The sequence below is a fragment of the Neofelis nebulosa genome, chromosome 2 (assembly GCF_028018385.1).
Source record: "Neofelis nebulosa isolate mNeoNeb1 chromosome 2, mNeoNeb1.pri, whole genome shotgun sequence".
In the NCBI taxonomy this organism is placed as follows: Eukaryota; Metazoa; Chordata; class Mammalia; order Carnivora; family Felidae; genus Neofelis; species Neofelis nebulosa.
In genome coordinates, this window is record NC_080783.1 from 39,791,125 (window position 1) to 39,810,550 (window position 19,426).

The following is a 19,426-nucleotide window of genomic DNA, read 5'->3' on the forward strand; positions in this document are numbered from 1 at the left end:
AACTGTGGAACATAAATTGGCAATGGGAAGAACAATTACAGCTCATCACACGAGTTACTGATTTGACACCTCTTAAGAGAAGCTCTTATTTTAAAGTAGCACCAAAGTCACTCCTGCACAGGGGTGTTCACCAGAAGTCTGTGTATAATATTGTTTTGTGAATCTGGATAAAAAAATACTATTCTCATCTTAATCTCTGAAATTTAGTTATTTCAGTTATGAATGCAGGCAAAACCACAGTAAATGCAGTACCTGATAGTTTATCCAAAAAAAAAAATCATACACATTAAGTCCTTTAAAGACCACTGAGTCCTAGTTTAAAATTAGGCTTTAGACCTGAAACTACTCTTCCTATTTAATGCTCTACTAAAGCATGGATTACTTCATCATATTTAATATTTTGATTATTTCAATATAGTTGGTTTCTGTTGTAATCCTATATACTCCACATTTAAAAAATCATCATCCTGAGGCTAATCGAGCAATTAAAAAACAAAACAAAAAAATCCCTCCAGTATATTGTTTTATTTCCTTCATACCACTTGTCACTGACACTTTTTCTCTCTCCCCACTGGAATATTCAGCGAGTGTAGGGATGTGAGTGGTCTAGTATGGACCCCCCAAAATCTAGAACAAGTGACTCATACTCAACATCTGTAGGAAAGTCCCTTAAAAAAAAAAAAAAAAGTACATAAAGTCTTAAGATTTTCAGTGCATTACAATTAACTACATTCTAAATTTCCATCTTTTCCAGTATATTATTTGTTCTTAATTACGTAAACCTGTCACATGCTAGTTTTGCTCTATGGAGAACGACTCAATTTCAAGGTAAAACCAGAGCACTCAACAGTGTAAAAGACATTAAAGTAAACAAAACCAAAACAAAAACCGCCCCACCAGTATATATAACGTGCTTTTAAAAAAACTACGTGCTTTATGTCACTTTTACAGGGACTTGAGCGAACGACCCTTCCGAGGAGGGCTGCTGCTGTGGCTGATTACTTCTTCCTCGCGCCCAACTCCTAAAAGACAGCCCATGTGGACAGGCTCCCACGTGAACCGGGCTTTACACAAGCCACGGGAAGACTTTCCACATCATCGCCCGCGCCCACGCAGGGCCCCGTCTTAGCTGGGGCGCTCGGGGATCCCAAGGGAAAAGCGAGCCGAGCAGACCCCTAAGCCAGGCGGGGGCCGCGGCGGTTCTGCTACCACTTCCCCAGCCGGGACCACTTTGCTCTCGCCGCAGGGCTTTCGGGAACAAAGCCCGGGCCGCCACGCCGCCTTCGGGCCCACCCGGCCTCCCCCCACCGACTCAGCTTCCGCCCCACCCTAAGGCCTCAGCTCCGGGGACCCCAGCCGGCTTCGATGTTAACTCCCCCGCGTCCCGCCTCGGCTTTTCGGTTGGTGGGGGAGGAAAGCCTCCACGAGGCCTCCCGCGGTAGGAGCAGAGGCGCCACCGTCCGTTAGCCTCCAGCTAACAGCGGCGCCCAGGCTCCATCCCGGGGGCTCCTCGCCCGACCCCACCGGAGGGGAGGACGGGACAGGAAAAATCGAGGCATTCGTCGCCGCCGCAAGTCCCCCTAAGGCCTGACTGCGGATCCTCCCATCCTCCGGCCTTAGGGTCCCCGCCCCCTCTGGCAACGCCATCCTCGGCCCCCGGGCCGCCCGCGCGCAGCCCCCCAACCGCCGCCCGCCCGCCCAGCGGTCACTCCCCCACTCCTCGCGCGAATCCCCGGCCTCAACAGGAGGCTGGGTCGGGCGCGGGGCCCCGCACGCGGAACGAAGGCTGCCCGGCCGCCAACCCCGCGGCAGTCCAGAGCGCACACGAGGAGCCGCGGCGCCCCACGCGCAGCCCACCGCGCGCTCTGCTCCGGCTCGTCGCCGCCGCCGCCGCCGACTGCAGCGCCCGGATCCCCGAGGGACCCAGCCCGGACTCCCCGGTTCTCGTCTCCCTTTCTACCCCCCCGCCGTCCCGGGACTCGCAGTCTCCGCCGCGCATGGGGCCGGTTCTGGGGGAGGGAATGTAAACAAATCGGGGTTTTATAGTTACCTCACACTCGAGTGCCGTGTGCATCTCCTCTCCGCTCGGTACCAAACCCCGGCTGCACCAAATCGTGTATTCACCAAAGCCAGCTGCGCTAACTGCGTCGCGGAGGCCCGCGCGTCAGACACCACCCTACGCTACCGGCGTACAAGGCCCACTCAGGTCCCTGCGCAGCCGCACCCCGTCCGCCTATGGGTGCTACGCTCTGGGCGTACACGCACCACCCAGCCATTCACTTCGGACAACGCAACTTGCGGAGGGGAACTGCACCACTCTCGGGATTCCACACGGGCAGAGCGAGCAGTAGGAAATTCGAGTCTACGCAAACTGCGGAGCCCCGTGGCTCCGCGGTAGTTTTGTTCCAAGAAAGGACGCTGCGGGGGAGTTGGGGCGGCTTCTAACGCATGCGTGGAGCGCCCTTTACCACTCGCTTTTTATCCCGGTTTTGCATGTCGGTTGCTGCAGCCCTGGGGAGGCGGATGAGTAATGGAAACTGTAAGCGCAAACGCTTTAGCCAAAAGGTTTCAGATCGATAAATTAAGATGTTTATCTGTACGTGAGTTAAACATCTACACTAATTTAACCCCTCCCCTTTGTTAAAATAACCTTTCGGTCTCTTAGGGCAAAAGGGAACTCGTATTTAGCGCTAAGCGCAAGACCTTTTGCATAGTTCGCTCTCCACCCCACAATTTATTCTCAAGCGCACTTCCTGCAGGCCTTTCAAACCTCAAAAAGTTGAGTTCAGAGAGCATGTCCAACACTTACAGTAATTATTGAGACTTTGGCAACTTCCCAAGCTTTTCCACCACTTCCTACTACCTAATTCACTGATTATTTCTTAACAAACACCCAACGGCAAAAACTCCTGATCCAGCCAAGCAATTCCACGGACTCCTGCCTACCTCGTGCTCATTCTTGCTCCCATTCCTTTGCTCACAGCATACCTGCCACCTGAATTGTCTCCTCCCCTTTTCTTAAGCAATTCATAACCCATATTTTCCTGAAAGGTGGCTCTGGACACCTTCTCTTTGCTTTATTACTCTGCTTCCTACAGTTACTTAATCTTCATGGTGAGGCTTATCTGTATTCTGTCTGGTGTGCCTGTTTCTGCATCCAGTCAGATCTGTTTAATAGAATGAGTTCTGGGGGTGCTTTATTGATGTCTAGCAGAGTGCATAAAACCGTGATCAATAGTAATAGCAAGTCTTACGATGGATCAGTTACTAAGTGCTTTACATATATATTTCATGCTCATAACACAGTGAGGTAGATATTATTATCCCACCCCAGGAAACTGAGGCACAGGAAGCTAAGTGACTTAAGATCACAGACAGGAGAATTGGAATTGAAACCCAGTTAGTGTGGCTACATGTCTTGCTATTCTGCATATTTACCTCCGTGAAGCAAGGTTTTCTTTTTGTTTTGTATCTCTGCAAAGAAGATCTTTTGGGTGCTTAATAAACACCTACTGACTGCCAAGGTACTAAGTTTCTTATATCCCTTTTTTCTTGTCTGGGGAAAGCCAATCCATTGACCCCACTAGTGCCAGTTTCACAGACAGGAGAAGTCCTGAGATGTAGGGAAGAGATTAAGTCTGAGTCCTTGCTTCAAGTCTTACCATAGTCACTAGCTGGGAGAAAATGACCATTTTCCTCAGATTCATGGTTAAGAAAATTGGTCTAAATTTATTCTGAAGTCCTTAGATCTCATATAATCAGAAGTTAAGTACTTAGATTTCATAAAAGCAGTATAGTACATCTTTTAGGTCAAGAACACTAAAAGCTTCCCAATTACCCTTATGTTTTAAGACTCATAATTATTTATTTTATTTTTTTTTTAATTTTTTTTTTCAACATTTTTTATTTATTTTTGGGACAGAGAGAGACAGAGCATGAACGGGGGAGAGGCAGAGAGAGAGGGAGACACAGAATCGGAAACAGGCTCCAGGCTCCGAGCCATCAGCCCGGAGCCTGACGCGGGGCTCGAACTCACGGACCGCGAGATCGTGACCTGGCTGAAGTCGGACGCTTAACCGACTGCGCCACCCAGGCGCCCCAAGACTCATAATTATTTTATTGACCACATTACTATGAGCACTTTTACAATATATGTAATGTCTTTCTTCTAAATATCAATAAAATACAGCACTTACATTCCTTATATTTTAGGGTACCCACGCTGCTTTCTAGTTATATAAGGCTACTGTTCAGCTGGTTCACACAAGTGCAGCTGAACTGATTCATCATGTATTCAGATACCTCCATACAAGTTGTTCAACAGCCACAGCTCTGAGTCCAGTTCCCCTATGGCCTGTACCTGTACCAGCCCTTCCTCCCAGGACTCTCCAGACCTCCCACATTTCAGGAATGAAAGGGTTAAGACCTGGCTAAGCAGGAAACCTACAGGACAGCCTGTTATCAAAGACTTCCATTCTAATTGGTTCGGTTACTAATTGTTACATATTATAAATATACCTGCATAAAACTGTAGGATAAACCTACTTGAAAATAGACCATGGCTACTCCCACTTCTATACACTTACCCAAACATTCATATATGATCAAGTATACCCACTCTGAGTAGGGCAGGGCTTAGAGTAAAATTACTACGTTCAGTAAATGAACTGCAAACTAGTATATTACTTTTCCTACTGGGAAAAGGAATCTCAGCAAATGAGTTGAAGGCCTACTCCAAAATCACCCGCTGAGTTAAACAATGGAGAGTGCTACAAAAATATCACTATAATGTAGGTTTTATTTCTGTCCATTTTATATACAAGGAATGTGTCAGGGTAAGAGATTTCTAATATTTTAGAATCAGAACTTTCTAAAAAGGTTACTTTTTTCTATCTACCTCATTTGATTCATTAAGAAGCTCACCTGAACTATAAAAACCGTGTAGATGATTTGCAAAAGCCTGGGGAGGAAGACAGAGTACCGAATTACGAATTATGTGTAAATGGTTTACCTCTCATTTGTTTTGCTTATTCACACTGCTGCAAGCACAATTTCATTTCATCTTAAATTTTAAGCATGACCAACCTACCTTTGTGAGGCATGATATAATAAATCCGATGGCACTTTTTGCCCCTCAGAGGATTAGAAAAGAACCAGCTAGCTATAAGGTGCCTGGGTGGCTCCATCAATTAAGCTTCTGACTCCTGACTTGGGCTCGGCTCATGACCTCATGGTTTGTAGTTTGATCCCCGCATCAGGCTCAACCTGGCAGCTTGGAGCCTACTTGGGATTCTCTCTCTCTCTCTCTCTCTCTCTCTCTCTCTGCCTCTCCCTGACTAGTCCTGTCTCTCAAAATAAGTGAAAAAAGAAAAAAGAGCTGCAATAAGAGAAAATAAGAACCACACATCATACCTCCATCTTTAGTCGTGACTAAAGGAAGTTTGTGACATAAACTTGGTTTCCCTCTAGTAAAGGGGAAAACAGTGACTATCAACAACAAAGTTAAGAACTTGTAATTAAATGTGTAAAGAACATAACCAGTTCTAAGACATCAGACCTTTCAAACAATTGTTCTCTCCATGAATTAAGTTTAGTAATAACCAAAGATAAAGAAAACTACTTATATTCATGTTCAGTTTAAACTCTCAATTTTCACATGTCCAAACAAGTTTGGTTCAGACAGGGTTATGCCTTGAGGAAAGAGAACCTGGAAGACTAAATTATACAGATGTACAGCCCTCAGGTAGGCGGTACAAAGTACCAGAAACAAGTGTTCACGAATGAAAAAGAAGTAATCAGGACTATGTTCTAAACCTAGGCCTCAAAATTAACAACTGTCTACTCATGTTTGGAGACTATGTATTTCAGCTTGGAGATAGAGGCCCCTGCTCCAGATCCGAAGCCAGAGAAATGTAAAGGGCATGCCCCTTTTTGTTCCTTAAGACCTAAGGCACTCTGTGACATCTAACATGTCAAACCCAGGGTCAGGATGGGAAGTGGAATCTGTGGGGCAGTCTTTTCCTGATCCCCTGAGAAATTATGTCTCTGACATCTCATCTAAAGACTCGCCATTCCTGGAGCACCTGGGTGGCTCAGTCTGTTAAGCAACCAACTCTTGATATTGGCTCAGGTCATGATCTCACGGTTCGTAGGTTCAAGTCCTGTATCAGGCTCTGCGCTGACAGTGCAGAGCCTGCTTAGGATTCTCTCTCCCTTTCACTCTGCCCCTCCCTCCCTCCCTCCCCCCCCCTCAAAAATAAATAAACATTAAAAAAAAAAAAGACTCTCCATTCCCAAAATTAAGATAGACTGTGAGAATCTGCAGGGAAGTGCTCATTGTAGGAGCATAGCTATCCTTGTAGCCATTTCTAATGAGCAACACTCATGTAACTGACACGACCATCCTCTTCCACAGAGCCCATCACTTTGAGGAGGGTACACAAAGGGAAAAAGGAACCAATCCCACCCCGGTGAGCAAGATTTGACTGATGTCCCTGTCAGGTGAGACCATTTTAAGTTGGTAGGCTTATCCAATAAAATGAGTTTCAGGTGACCTGCACAAACGAAACTAGATTGGAGAAATGAAACAGTTGAAACAACACCCCTCCCCCAGTAGAAAAGTCAGTTTTTATATCATTTCCCTAGAGGATGCTATCATTAGCTGAGTTAGATCCTTCAGTTTCAGTTCATTGCAATACAAACAAAAGGCCTTTAGTATTAGACAGGAAGAAAGACAATAAGGGAGAGGCTTAAAGCTTCTGATTTGCCATGGCAAGTGCTTTCGAAAATAGGAATGAGACCTAGCCTAGGAGAAATAGGAAGAACCACTAGGAAGAATGAATGAAAGGAAGAAGATCGCAGCTGGAACCAGGCACATCACACATTTGCGCACATGGTACCAGGAAGACTTCTTGTCCCAGACCTAGTCTATTGTGCTCACCGATCCCTGGGATTCCACATTTAGAACTTTATTCCCGGGTCTTGAAACCAAAGGGACTTTGACCCTGAAGGAAGTTACCACTATTTTATTGTTTATACTGCCATGAGGGTGTATTTTTTTCCTATCTTCTCTGAAGAGGAAGTTTTAAGAGAGAGGAAACATGATCATCTGGTTTCCCAAGGGTAATGTGGTACAAAAGGACAAAAGGAAAACTAGACAAATTCCCATCTTCTTAATCTTGCTCCTAGCCAGTCTTGTTCACTCAGAAAATCCTAAGATGAAGGAAAACAGTAGGTTTGGTAAGTTTGTACCAAGCTTGGGGGCCTAGATGCCAAGAGGCAGCCATTTTGGATCCTTTAGAACTCTGAAAGCACAGCAAAAAATCAACTTTCCAAATCTTCACTCCCAGTCCAAAGGAATAAAAAGAGCAACATAAATAATCCACATTAATATTGCAAATTTGAAGAGGATTTGGCGATGGTTACCCTTTAAAGAAAATTATCAACATGGAACTGAATTAACAGTAAGTTACCATGCAAATATTTTTTAAAGCAGGTTCATTTGTTTAACTGGTTAAACTTAATAAACTCATTTTTAGAGTTCATTTAAAATGTCATCACAAGAGAGCATATTTCAAATCTTGCCTAGAGATTCCAAGACAATTAATAATGAGACCCATTTCACACCTGACATTTATGAAACCAATCAAATACATCTTTTAAAATCAAGATAATTTGGTTTAGCTTAACAAATATTGCTTATCTTCATTTATTAAGTTTGACAGCAGGAATGCAACTAAATTCTAAACATTAGGGAAGACAATAAATGAATTGTCAAAACAAGAGTAGCTTGTAGGGATTTCCAGATTTTCCCTGCACTATTTCTAAGTACAGCTCAAATTATGTTTTTACTAGAATAAGTCACTTTTGCATTTTTCACAGAATCCCGTACACCACCTCTTGTTACCATTTCACATCTGTAGGGCAGTTCTAGATATTCCCTACTGTTTTTTGAGGAATGATTCTGGCAGTGCCCAATAATTAAGAACCCACTATGCTTGGCTTGCTTCCTTATAGATGATCTCACCTACAGCTTCCAAGGATTTCCTCACACTCAGGTTTCATTCCAATTACAGTGACAGTTGCTTTCTCTAGGGAATTAGTTTTCAGTGTCTTTCTTCCCACCCTAAATACATGAAGATGTATAGTTTAAAATGTGTTGATTAATTAAATATGATAACTTCTTTTAACCCTGTATAGCCCTGCAAGGTAAATATGATTGTGCCCATTTCACAGATGAAGAAATCAAGGTGGTTACAGAGCATGTGGCAGACGCAGGACTCCAGTGCAAACAGTGTGGCTCCGGAGGCTATGCTCTTAGCCCTTACATTACCTTGCCTCTTATTTTTGTGAGGTTATCTATATTAGTTTCTCTGCAAAAGTTGGTAATTAAAAAAAAAATCTGTAGAACCTTAAACTGGTGGCTTTTCAGTCTATAAATGTGGCAGGTCAATGGAAATTTTAAATGGAATAAAGCATAGAATAAAAACGTTTCAAGATACTTATAATGTGAACATTTGTTCTTTTCTGCTTTATCTTTCAGCTTGACTAGCTTGAATCAATTCCAAGGGAGATGTTTATTCCACAGTCTCTTAAATTAGAAAGTTAATTAGCCAATCTGGTTATACATTTAGTTGAAAAGCTTTCCCCTCTTTATGGTGATTTGATGTAGTTGTTCAAGTATTTATTTATACCAGTAAAGTTATATTAAAAATTAAGCAGAATCAAGTGTATGTTAACAATTTTGATTAGTCATGGAAAAGTGAGCTATGAACTTGCTCATCAATGAAGAATTGGTCAGGTGCAGGCAAACATATCCCAGCAGATTTAAAGTTAAATTCACTTAGGGGATTAAACACTCACTCCAGTCCTTAGATGAATCTCTATCCTCTGCAAGTCTCCCTTGGAGACTTGGAAAAAAGAGGTAAGTGTTAATTAAGGGTTGGAAATATCTTCAAGCAAAATTCTGTGCTCCTTTTATGTTGCAAGCCACTCTGTCAAGTAGCTGGGAAATGAGGGCAAACAAAATAGAATTCTTGCCCTTCAGAAGCTTACAATCCAGTCAAGGAGATAACGAAGGAGGCAATTTCAGTACAGTATGGAAAGTGCTATATTGGAGATAGGTATGGGTTGCCGTGGCAACAAAAGCAAAAATGCCTTCAGAAAGGAAGTGACATCCAATGTCTGACCTAAGGATTAGTAGGAAACAGCCAAGTAATGAAACAGAGGACAGAGAAATGCAAGCAGAAGAATGAAATGAGTAATAGTGTGGTTCTCAACCGGGGAACTGAAACCCGTGGTGTTGATGTGTGTTTTTGACATGGGGTGTTGGAAGAGATGAGACAGGGCCAGTAAGCAGGGTTTTTGTGTACCATACAGAGAGTTTGAATGCTACCCCGAAGGCATTAAGAGCTGCTGAAGAATTTTAAACCAGCAAGTGCCACGACCACAGGTAAGAAGGAAGTAGCAAGTATGATTCGTTTGATAGGCAGAATATGCCTCCCCCCACCCCTGCAAATGATATCCATGTTCTAATCTCTGCAACCTGTGAATATGTTAGTTTTCATAGCAAAGTAGAGATTGGGGATAGAATTAGGTTGCTAATTAGCTGACCTTGAGATGGGGAGATGATCCCAAATTAGCCAGGCAGGCTCAATTTAATCACACAAGTAGATGGAGACAGGTAAGTCAGAGGGCCATGTGACTGTGCAAGCATGGTCAGAGTGATGCAATGTTGCTACAGAAAGAAAGTCACAAGCTGAGGAATATGGGTGGCCTCTAGAAGCTGGAAAAGGCAGGGAAATGGGTCTCTCCAGAAGGAATGTGGCCCAGCGAGACCCATGTCAGACCTCTGACCTACAAACTGTAAAACAATAAATCTGTATTGTCCTAAGCCGCCAAGTTGGAAGTAACATGTCACAGCAGAAATAGAAAACTAATGTATTAGGAAGCTGTTATAGCAATAATCCATGTGTGAAGTAATCATGGATAAAGAAATCTTGCTGATTTGATAAGCATCGAAGAGACAGAATCAAACTGGAACCCCAACTCCATTAACTTGCTAGCTGTGGCTGTGAAAGGCCCTTCTTAAACCTGATCATTCAGCTTCATTTTCAATACCTAAAAATTGAGCAGTATTTTGCAGGGTTTTGTTTGTTTTACTATTTTTTAAAGTAATACATTAACATTAGCTTTAAATTTCAATAGGAAGAAATACATGCTACAATATGAATGAATCATGAAAACATTATGCTAAGTGAAGTAGGTCAGACACAAAACCAAATATTTTATGATTCCACTGATATGAGACACCTAGGACAGACGCAATTCATAGACACAGAAAGTACTAGAACAGAGGTCACCACGTACTGGGGTGGGGGGATGGGGTGAGGAAGAGAAGAGGGAGTTCATGTTTAATGGGTACAGTGTCTACCTGGGATGATGAAACAATTTTGGAAACGGGTTGTGATGCTGGCTGCACAACACTGTGAATGTCCTTAACGCGATGTAGTTAAGAATGGTTAAAATGGCAAATTCTATGTATATTTTACCACAACAAAAACAAATATAATGATTAAATCCATTCCATTTTATTTTACCTTAGATGCTAAGAAAACCTAATTTCTAGATGCAAGAAAAGAGTGGAATTGTTTAATGGATTCAGCTTCATGTACTCTTTGAGTATCAGACCTTAAAAATGGCTAAAATGATACATTTTGTTACCTATATTTAACCACAATTAAAAAAAAATTAATGTAGGGGCGCCTGGGTGGCTCAGTCAGTTAAGCATCCGACTTCGGCTCAGGGCATGATCTCACAGTCTGTGGGTTCGAGCGCCACATCAGGCTTTGTGCTGACAGCTCGGAGCCTGGAGCCTGCTTTGGATTCTGTGTCTCCCTCTCTCTGCCCCTCCCCTGCTCACCCTCTGTCTCTCTCTGTCTCAAAATAAATAAAAAGCATTTTAAAAAATTAAAAAAAAATTAATGTAGAATACAAACAGCAGTGTATTCTACCTCCCAGAACAAAGCCCTCCATTATCTGAGCTTTTCTCTAGGGATTTACCTCCATATTTTACAATAATATGCTTATCCTGCCACTTCATCAATTTGAGGCATCTGCTATTGACTTTCAATAAGGAAGTTAGTATTTAACTCTCTTAAATATGCACACTCATAATCTGGGAGATCAGAGAGTCTGCTCCTTACATAGATTTTCAAACACCCCCTGGTTTCCAGGCTTACCATTCACTTCCTTTTTCATAAGGGCCCAGTGCTTGCAATTCAAGTGTTTCTGGCATGCTAGACCCAACAGGCATCCTTCGTCCTACCATTCCCATCCCCAAGGGCTAAATTGTCTAAGGAAATAGTTCACTATTTCCTTTCTACCTTTCAAACTGTTTATTACTCTTGCCCATTTCCTTCTCTGTCTTTACAGCTGTATCTTTGTTATTTCTTTTTTTGTGTATGACTTTTAGTTGAGGAGGAAAAGATAATGTTATGTTCCATCTGCCATATTCAACCCAAAGTGCTCCAGAGTTGCTTTTTAAGATTAAATGAACTAATACAGGTAATGAGATAATATAGGCAAAATGCTTTGCAATATCCTTGACATCTAATAACGTATAACCGAAGCAACAGTATGGTCCCTATCACCATTATCATCAATTACCTAACAAAAGGTTGTTAGGATGGACGACAGTAGAATGTCAAAAAATACTGCCTACAACAGAGTATCACTGTTGGTTGTCCAGCATTAATGGCATCTGATTGGAAATTTGTTTTTCTTAAAAAAAAAAAAAAGTAATTTTCACAATGTATTTATAAAGTAGAATGTTCTACAGCTAAAAAGGATAATCTGGATTACCTGAAACTCTCTCATCCTTTAGATTTCACGTTCTCAAAGAAGTCTTCTCTATCTCAAGAACCCTCTTCCCTGTACTAACTTACCATGATTCTCTCATTACATACTATTCCTTTCAATAGTTCTAATCAATTTTAAAATGACTCTCTCCCTTCTCCCCATTGCTGCCCCCCCCCCCCCCCCCGCTTCTCTGTGTGTCTTTAACTGTGTTTTGTCCCTAACCAGAGTTAACTCAAGACAAACGGCCATGGGAGTTGTCATTAACAAAAAAGTCCACTCAAGTCCCAACATAAGTGCCTTGAATGACTCTGTTCTGAATGAGCGGACTGCCAGGTATAGCATAATAAAGGACACATAATGAGATGCTATGTTTGGAGAAATAAACACATAGAAGTAGTTTGTAAACTGCATTAATAGTGGTGGCATTTGGGGAAGGTATCAGCATTTTTTAATTCCTCTATCCTAATACTGTTACTACCACTACTAACGAACAGCTATTGAATATTTACTGGGTGTCAGAACTTACCTAAGTGTTTTACATACATTTTCTAACTTAATCCTCAAAACAACCCTATGTACTCTCATTATACCCATTTTGCTGATAAGAAAATAGCTGCAGAGAAGGTCTATAACTTGCCCAGCTGGGGACTTGCTAAAGTTCAAACCCACAGTCCAAGCTGAAAGCCCCTTGATCTTAAACCACTAAACTATCACACTATCACGTGTGTGTGTGTGTGTGTGTGTGTGTGTGTGTGTGTGTTGCATGTGTGAAACAGAAAGAGAGAGAAGAAAATGTACTTGCTAAAGTCTCAAATCCTGTGGTAATAAACTAAGGGCCAAATTGTTTTTGCCAACAAAAATATTTTTCTGATGCTGTAAAGATAGCAGTAGCTGAATTACTAGAACGGCACTGCCAGTCTTATTCAAGTCCAAGACCAAATCCCATCCATTCACACTTCCCTAGCTCTCTCAAGACCCAAGTAAACGGAGGCTTCTACATTGGGCATACTAAAGCCACGTGTTCTCCAGTTCTAACTTGTGTGGGAGCTATGTCCTGAGAGACCCAGAATATGAGTTCTAAAGAAAGCCTTCCATCCTCTAAGGGTGGAGAGTCCACAACATTATAAATATGTTTATGATGAATTGTGTGTATCCCTGTGTGACTATTACTCTTTACTTGAACTCTCTAGAATTTGCATGAAATAGAGTGGCTGCTTTTGAGTATGGTTCTAATATGAGCCTCTTCCTATTTTTCAGTTCTTTAGACTTTTATGTTAGGATACCTGATTTATTAGCAATGTTGCAAATGTAAATGGAATGTATGCTCACCCTTTCAATTGATACTGATTGCAAAATAACCAAACTCTTCAGGAGAGATACTTTGTTTTCTTTCAAAAAACTTTTATTATAGGGGAATCACACTTGGAAGATATTTGCACCTTTGGTATATCATCAAAGAGAAATGTTATGAATTATCTGTATCATCTTTTATGTTCTAATTTTGCTTTTACAGCTATATAGTTTAAAAAGGGGGAGTAGGAAATGGAAATCAGGTACCAAGAGAACCATGTAAATTTCCAACTTATTTTGCTCTGTTAAAGCCCTGGGGAGTTTGTTCAATTTAGTTCAGAGACTAAATTGTAGAGATTGGCTCCTATTAATTAAGTACTAGATCCAATATGTAATTATGTCCATTAGGACTTTGACCAAAGCTTGAAAGTCAAGGTCAGAAAGCCTAAAAGGAAATCTGTGTGTGTGACATTAAAGTGGGTCAGAGGGCTCCAGTGCCCGTCTCAGGCCAGGTGTTATCTCTGCTACTGAAATGAAGATCAAGTTGGAAACTATAATGATCACTTAGGAAATAATCTCTTTTCAATTATGTTCCTAATTAGTATCTACCAACGAATGTGTTTTGAAATGCGTTTGAAGCATTTCAAGTCTTCTTGTCTAGAATTTATAGCTAAATAAACATTAAAAATACAGTATTTCAATATGGAAGCCTGTTTCTTTCCTAATTTGAAGAATCCAGTTATAAAAACAAGTATGAGATAATCAGGAGATTTTTAATAGTAAGGAATTATTTTTTAATGCATGATAATAGTATTGTGCTTAAAAGAAGAGTCTGGGGGCGCCTGGGTGGCTCAGTCGGTTAAGCGTCCGACTTCGGCTCAGGTCACGATCTTGCGGTCCGTGAGTTCGAGCCCCGCGTCGAGCCCCGCGTCCGGCTCTGGGCTGATGGCTCAGAGTCTGGAGCCTGCTTCCGATTCTGTGTCTCCCTCTCTCTCTGCCCCTCCCCCGTTCATGCTATGTCTCTCTCTGTCTCAAAAATAAATAAAACGTTAAAAAAAAATTAAAAAAAAATAAAATAAGAGTCTGTATCTTTTATTTATTTTTAAAAAAATTTTTTAACGTTTTTTTTATTTTGAGAGAGAGAGAGTGTGTGTGTGTGAACAGGGGAAGGGCAGAGAGAGAGAGAGAGAGAGAGAGAGAGAGAGAATCCCCAGCTACAGGGACAGCTCAGAGCCTACTATGGGGCTCAAACTCAAAAAGCCATGAGATCACGACCTGAGCCGAAATCAAGAGTTGGATGCTTAACCAACTGAGCCACCCAGGCACCCCAAGAGATATATACACTGACATATTTATGGATGCAATAAGATGTCTAAGATTTGCTTTAAAATAATCCAGTGGGAGTATATAGGTGATTCAAGACTACTCATATATGAATTGCTAAATTGGATGATGGTTATATGGGTGCTCATTTTACTATTTCTCCGCTTTTGTGTTTTAAAAACTCCACAATAACAGTAAAAAATAAAACATTGTAATAAAAGCAAATTAGGCAAATAATACTTACCTTGTCTCTGTAATGTTCAAGGAATTAGAACAAATTATAGCACATACATGATTTTATAATTCTAGAGTTTTTAAATGTAATTTTGCAAATGATTCAGAAGTAGTCACTTTTTTCTGTTTTTGTATAACAACTTCAAATGTAGAATAACAGTGTTGTAGCTGGAGCCATTCCGAGATAACCAAAATATTTCAGTAGTGACATCAGCCAAGATGATGCTGTCATACCCCTGCCTGGCACTTTTTTGAAGCAGTTAGACTGGTCATGTGTGAGGCAAACTGTGCACACCATGAAAGTGATACAAATGTGTCTTTTAAATTATTGGGCTTCATTCTAAAATAGACCCACCCTGTTTGGTAGAAATAAACAAACAAAAAATCACTAATCTGCATCTAACCCAATTGAACTTTCAGCTATGTTTAGAAATGCAGCTCTGACACTCCTATTTATACTTCATTTGGTTTGAATTTTATACTCTGTAGCTCTCCACATTCATACTGGAAGCAAAGCACGTTTTAAATATTAACTGCATTTGTGCACCATTTAAACCGATATTCAACATTGTTAAAGAATAAGCTTGGTGACTGGTAATCAGTCCGTTCTAAATTAACCCGAACGGAAGAGGAGGCGGGCGGCAACCGCTAACACAAAATGACTGCAACAGTGAAGTTCTGAGAGGCTCTTGTTTATCAGAGATAGATGAACTGCCTTGTGGACTAACCACGGTTAAGTGATTCTAGAATCTCACCAGTTTGGGACTGGGGGGGCAGGCTCTGCCAAAGATGCATGACTGGCTGGTCGAGGACAGGTAGGAAGGAAAGTGAGAAATTCAGGTTCAGGCTTCTGCTTTCTTTTCTTTTGTTTCCCGCATCCAGTCCTAACCTGTCATAGGTTGGCACTTCTTTCAAACTGTCAGTAACTGGCTACAGTTATTCTGCAAAATGGTTTATTCATTCCAATAGTTAGTAGAAGAGGTGACAGTATGACTGAATATCATTTGACTGATTGATATGTAGGATTATATATATCAATATTTGAATGTATAATCACAGTATTATTTAATAACTACATTCTATGAAGCATCGACAGAAATCCCATGGCTTTACGGTATGAATCAACCCACACAATAGAAATGCCAACAAGGATGGACAGAGTCAGAAGAAAGGCATGTATCTCTTACTGTTTCTTAAGCTAACATCCATTTACGCACACTGCTTTTGTTTTCCTCCCTTTTATAGGTAAGGTTTCCAAAAAGACTCCTTTTATACATTGACTCGACCCACTTTATCTGCTCATCTATTGAAATTGGGCTTCCATCCCTATCGGGCCATCCAAGTGGTCACCAATGACCTTAGGTACTAAACTCAGTGCTCACTTCCAACTGGTATTCTATTTGATTTCTCTGCTCCTTTTGAGGTGATTAACCACTTCCTCCTTCACATACTCAGGGAATTTGATGGGTTCGGTGGTAGGTTGAGAAGATATGCCCAGGACACACAGCTTAAGAAATAGCTAAAGGGTGGTTCCTTTTTCCCAGGCTGACTGACCCACCAAGTAAAGTGGTGCCTACTGTCCCACCTGGAACTTCAATCCCCTCCGGGTAAGAACCTGGTTCCCTCTCCATTTTAATAGCAAATAGCGTTCTTCTGATTGTTCATTAACCTCTCGAGTGGTTCCTATCTTCTTCAAGGGCTTTGTCCTCTAAACTTCCATAAATGTAGGCAGTTTCTTATTTATCACTCTACACCAGTGTTTGTAAAGAGTGTTTTAAGTATCACTTGCATCAGCATGAGAGACTCTAATGATTCTTACTGCAGATGCAATTTCCAACGTCACCCTAGTGTGACGTAACCCAGCATCTCGGGGATGGAGACCAAGATATGCATTTTTAAATTATCTCCCAGTTAATTCTTAGAAAAAATTCAGGACTTAGAATTCCCGTTTTACACATTCACTTTGGGTGATACTACCTAACCCCATGGCTTCAGTTACTATTTATATGTTGGTGACATCTATCTCCGTTTTCAGATGCCAACATTCCATGTGATGTCTCACAGGCAACTCTCAGAATTAGAGATGCCCCAGACTGAACACTGTCTCCCAATCCTGCCATCCTTCCCCTTGTTTCCCCTAGTTCTCAAAATGGTTGTACCGTCCTCCCAAGGTGGGGCGGGGGGGTGGGGAACAAAAGTGAGGTAGCTGCTCCTGTCTCCTCTCCATTCACTCTCCCTTTATGACTCTTGACTCCTACTTCTTACCACACTCAAGTCATTCCCTAGGTAAGATATTATCCTATATTGCCTAAAACTCATATATTGGCTTCTGGTCAAGCCCACCTCCAATCCACTCCCCACAAGGGAAGTGGCAGTCATCACTAATTTGATCCGATTACTCCCGCTCATAAACTTTCAAAACTTCCCATCACCCTTGGGTGAAATAATTTCACTGACAAACCATATCCTACTTAATCTGCCCCCATATTATCTCTGCAGATTTATCTCTCATCACTTCACTCTACAGCTATACTGTCCAATAGAGTGGCCACTAGTCACAAGTGGCTATTGAGTACTTGAAATGCGGCTAGTCCAATTTAAGACATGCTCTGAGTGTAATTCACACATTAGCTTTCTCAAATGCTGGTAAAAATAAATGTAAGAATGTCTCATTAATAACCTTTCATACTGGGGTGCCCGAGTGGCTCAGGCGGTTAAGCGCCCGACTCTTGATTTCAGCTTAGGTCATGATCTGATAGTTCGGGGGATGGAGCCGCACATCGGGATTTGTGCTGACAGCACGAAGCCTGTTTGGGATTCTCTCTCTCTCCCTCTCTCTCTGCCCCTCCTCCACTCACACTCTCTTTCTTTCAAAATAAATAAACCTAGAAAAAGTTTTAAAAAAATTAAATGACCTTTCATATTGATTAGATGCTGAGAGGATACATTTTTAAATATATTAGTCTAAAACATTACTAAAAGTAATATTACTTGATTCATCCTACTTTTTTTTTAAATTTTTTTAATGTTTATTTATTTTGAGAGAGAGAGAACGAGAGGGAGACAGCGTGACAGTGGGGAAGGGGCAGAGAAAGAGAAACAAAGAATCTGAGGCAGGCTCCAGGCTCTGAGCTGTCAGCACAGAGCCCTAAGCAGGGCTCGAACTTACCAACGGTGAAATCATGACCTGAGCTGACGTCGGGCGCTTAACCAACTGAGCCACCCAGATGCCCTGATTCTTTCTACTTTCTTAATGTGACTACTGAAGTTTTTAAAATTCCAGAGATGGTTTGCATCGTACTTCTCCTGGACAATGCAGCTCTAGAACTCTATGATCTAGATCTGCCCATCCCAAAAGACTTGTTACTCCCTTAAATGTTACACTTTTCCTTGCTTAAAGTGCACTTCTCCTCTGTACCCACTCCCCTTCTTTCATCCGATTACCTCATCCTTGTCCTTCAGGATTTAGTTTAGTTATCACTATGAGGAGGTTCCCCACCCTTTTCCTTTCCCAAACCAATTCTGGGTTAGCTGTGCCTTCAACGCACTTGCACACACAGCACATAGCTTGCATGTGCTAAACTTGTGTGGTTTATTTTTCTACCCCCCCCCCCCCCCACCGGGTCTCCTATCCTCACTATACTCCTGTCCTCTCCTATCCTTCTACACTCACTGACTTCTTGGTGAGCAGAATCGTGACTTATTCAATGCAGCGTCCTTGGATTCAAGCACATTGCATGGTGCAAAGTAGATATAGAGTAAATACTGGTCGAAGGGCTGCTGGAAATGACTTCTCTGGACCCGAGGTATGAAACAGGACTGATAATATGTGTGCGGGAAGTTATGAATTAATATTCTCTCTTTGTCCTTAAGCGATCCAAACCCTATCAACTAACACCTCCCAACCCTCTCTTGCTTCTTCTGTCACCTGTAAAATTTTAAACTTCATCAGTCAATTAAAATGAGGAAATGATCAGAAAACAAAAAGAACACAACTTTTGTCTTCTAAATATTTTTACATTCCTTTACTGCTAGAAGATATTCACTGTGAGAAATATTACCTATTTGTTGGAAAACATTTTTATAGCATTTCTGAAGATCAAGTCTTTGCAAGAATTTCAATGAGACCTAAAATCAAGTTATTTTCTCTGTAATCCTGCACTGCTGGCATTCGGAGAAGTTTGGAGTACATCAGAAATTCTGGCATACCCACACTATAATTAACATTTACCACACTACTCTCTGTTAAAAGAAAAAATTAGGGTTCAGCAAATATAAAAGCAGTAAGAACAGACAGTAACTATTTTCTCAGTCTCATCAGATAGAAATTTTAAGTGGCGTCTTCAATGTTCATCCAATTTAACTACTCTGGGTGTTTTTTAACACTTTAGGATAGCCAGGACTTTCATCTATCTGTGTTTTTAGGGTATTAAAATGTCTTGAAGACTTGTAAAGACAAGTATTAGGCCTCACCTTGATTCGAGGCACTATGTATCTGTTTTCCTGCCCCACTGCCTTACTATTTATTTACCTCTCAACACACTGTTATACTTGTGTCCACCACACTGGTGAAATGGCTATCTCAAAAGTCACTGTTGAACAGGGCTGTGTGAAACAGACACAGAAGCCCCTGAAATCACCTACAATCGCTAAAGCCGGAACAATTTGGACAAAATAAACGCATTTTTGAATTACAACCTAAAGGATAAAATAAATATCG

General features: G+C 41.5%; 1 protein-coding gene and 1 long non-coding RNA gene across 8 annotated transcripts in view; one reads left to right on the forward strand and one right to left on the reverse strand.

Annotated features, from left to right (window-relative positions):
- SLC39A10 (solute carrier family 39 member 10) overlaps nucleotides 1-19,426 on the reverse strand; it is a 148,694-nt gene that overhangs the window by 66,903 nt on the left and 62,365 nt on the right. The window contains exon 1 of one of the 5 annotated variants that reach the window (XM_058710712.1): nucleotides 2,051-2,192. The exons of 3 other annotated variants lie outside the window; for them this stretch is intronic. The gene's annotated coding sequence lies outside the window, so the exon portion shown is untranslated. Of the gene's footprint in view, nucleotides 1-1,857; nucleotides 1,964-2,050; nucleotides 2,193-19,426 lie in introns of those variants that run through there. One more of the 5 variants, XM_058710699.1, reaches the window with a different exon arrangement.
- LOC131501040 (uncharacterized) lies at nucleotides 2,355-8,498 on the forward strand. 3 transcript variants are annotated; one of them, XR_009256592.1, is made up of 3 exons: nucleotides 2,355-2,539; nucleotides 6,416-6,501; nucleotides 8,236-8,498. It is a non-coding gene; the product is annotated as an uncharacterized LOC131501040 (long non-coding RNA). The 3 variants fall into 3 exon arrangements; XR_009256600.1 differs by having other exon boundaries at nucleotides 2,435-2,539; nucleotides 8,200-8,498; XR_009256596.1 differs by having other exon boundaries at nucleotides 2,486-2,596.